This window comes from Brienomyrus brachyistius, unplaced genomic scaffold (genome assembly GCF_023856365.1).
Source record: "Brienomyrus brachyistius isolate T26 unplaced genomic scaffold, BBRACH_0.4 scaffold101, whole genome shotgun sequence".
Lineage (NCBI taxonomy): Eukaryota > Metazoa > Chordata > Actinopteri > Osteoglossiformes > Mormyridae > Brienomyrus > Brienomyrus brachyistius.
Genome location: NW_026042376.1, coordinates 539,399 through 542,219, shown reverse-complemented (window position 1 = coordinate 542,219; position 2,821 = coordinate 539,399). Strand labels below are relative to the sequence as shown.

The 2,821-nt window shown below is 43.6% G+C and overlaps 1 non-coding gene across 1 annotated transcript; it reads left to right on the top strand.

Annotated features, from left to right (window-relative positions):
• The first annotated feature begins 273 nt into the window (after positions 1-273).
• Positions 274-345, top strand: trnad-guc (transfer RNA aspartic acid (anticodon GUC)). Its single transcript has one exon. It is a non-coding gene; the product is annotated as a tRNA-Asp (tRNA).
• Positions 346-2,821: the final 2,476 nt, after the last annotated feature.

The following is a 2,821-nucleotide window of genomic DNA, read 5'->3' as shown; positions in this document are numbered from 1 at the left end:
TACCGACTTCACGTACTTACACTGTGTCCCGTTGCACGATGTAATATTGCGAAACTATGATTTTGTGGCAGTGTTTTGTAAAGGAATTTTCCGTTTAATCATCGTCTTAGTATAAAGCTATATGGTTGTTCTGGTATCAGTGGACGTACATTATGTATTTTTTCTTCTCTTGAGCACCATGGTCATGACATGAAGCTCAGTCATTGATTACTCGCAAATGTTAGTAGTCATCCGCTGTTTATCTTGAAGATGTAAAAGTAGTGCGCGTACATCTCCTCGTTAGTATAGTGGTGAGTATCCCCGCCTGTCACGCGGGAGACCGGGGTTCGATTCCCCGACGGGGAGAGTCTGCATCTTTTTGCCTCGGTCTCAAAAGGCACCAAGCTAGAACCGGCCCCGTGTTAGTGGAAACGGGGCTTGTGACTTGTACTCATGCATAATATTCTGCGGGTCGCTCAGCAGCGCAGCATATGAAACTAGACTCGGATTGTAAGTGTGTGGTTTTGATAATTGATGTATGGATGGATGGATCCTTAATAAGAGATATAAACAATAAGGTCCAGTCGCCAACTAATCATGTAAAATACGTCATAAACTCATGGTTGTTAAACCCAGAATAAAAATGAAGACGTATAACTAGGAAAGTCAACTTGCACATTTCAATTTTGGTTCGATATAATCACGTTGTCCTTAACCCTCCAGTGCAGGAGGGGACGGTAATGCGCATCGAATGTTTCCGAACCTGTGTGTGATACAACCGAGGAAGAGCCGATGACTTCGGGGGAGGAGGGGCAGGCGACTCGGAAGAAAAAGCAGCAGAACCCAATGCAGCCTGTAGCCCATTCAAAGGCCTACTGTTGGACCTCTGCTTATTTTGCAATACGTCTTTAGTACGGACTGAAAAATGTCCGATTTCGATGAGTTTGAGAAGCAGTTAAGCGAAAATCGGCAAGGTAAGTTTGGCTTTGAAGATCGGTGTATGCTCCCTGTTTTAGGGTAATAAAGTGGCCGGCGTGTCCTAGCGCCGAGGATGGTGCGGAGGGCACTTCTGCTGGTTCCGAAAAGAAAAGCGCGGCTGGGAAATCGGTGCCTTTTATCCGAGCGCTCGCCGATTCTGAAACCTGCCCGATTCTTCTTCTCCCAGCTGCCGCAGGATCCCCGAAAACTGACCGCTTTGGTAAATCAGTGACATTCTTTGCTTGGCATTGTTATAGAGATCGCTAGGCCTGCATCCATCAGTGCCCGGCGTACATAACATGGACATTTCAATGAAACGTTATTGGGGTGCACTCGATGTGAAAGCCTGCGGTTTTATTTATTTAATTATTTACCATTATACACTTGGATCATAAATTGCGACCCGCGTATTTTCATTCGCAGTAACACACTATGCATGGATGTTTGTTGCAAGCGTTATATTTTCAAGATCACGTTTAAAGTTTTATGCAAATAAAAACGACCGCGACCACTTGATTTAAAGTCCGCACTTAATAACAGTGTTAGTTACTTGGTTTTTAAATACTACGACGAGTTTTCTATATAATGATATGATTTTGTCTCTTTCCGATGCACAATAGCCTTTCCCTTGGGTCCGAAATGCTGGCCCTGTCATCCGTACAGAATAAGTCTTTCTCACACGATCGCCGTTTCTTCATGATGTATAGACTCTAAAAATCAGCCGCGTTCCCTGGAATCATAACAACTGCTTTTAGGTCGTTATTGCAAAGTCTTGCACCTGTATCTACCTTTACAGCGGATAGCAGTAACTAACAATGATGTACAGTTATATAACAATACACATATAACTTCATTAAAGTGCAGAGAATCCAGTAAACTGAATAAACTTAAGCCATACTAACGCAACTGAAATATACAACATGCGTTACAACGGAGTCGAAAGTAGGATTGATTTATGTACCTATCAAATGGCAATCTTGTCATATCAGCTCCTTATCACTAAATCACTAAAATGTCATTCGAAACGACCTGATTCGGCTAGACGAGCACTAAGTGCCGCCGTGTTTGATAAACTAGCAGTTCCAGTCATTCATATCTGCGCTCTGACTATGCCTGCGATTGCGGTAATTGGTTATTACCGATTTACGTAAGATGCATTGGCCGCTCCGTGTCTGTACTTTTGCAGCGGTGCATTACCGTAACGCTGTTATAACTGATGCATGAAGCTGATTCCTCGAGCAGCACCTGCGTTTAAATGCTTCACTGAAAACTGCACCTTCAGGGATTTATTTAAGCTTCTATATGAAGGACCTGCTGGGATAGAAAGGTGATATTTTATTGCTAGTTTAATAAAGTGCTGTCTGTCAGATTGAAACGATATTAATTACCCATCCATCGTCCAACCAGTTATTTTAGTCAGGCTCCCCTGGAGCCTATTCCAGGCAAATTCCCCATACAGAGAGCAGAGGCAAAATTCAGGCCTCCAGACTCGGAGGCGTGAGGCAACTGTACTCACCACTGTGCTCCTATATCATTAATTAGTCTGGTTATGTTTTTATTGTTTCACAACAGACTGACATTCAAGGGGATGTCCTTGTGCCCTTGAAATTATTAGCCATTGAGAGATGGGTGTGTTTGTTTCAGGAGGGTGTGATTGAATATGTGAATTGAATGGAGGTGCTTCATTCTGGTGAGGAAACTGGGGAGTTAGACCCCGTACCACATCTTGGTCTCCGTAAGTGACTTTTAAGGCATAGCGCTGGGTCAGTCAGCATCCAGCACCCCAGGGAAGTTGGTAATATGATTACTCTGTGACTCATGGGCTTCAAACCCACAACCATCCGGACACACATTCATAATCCCT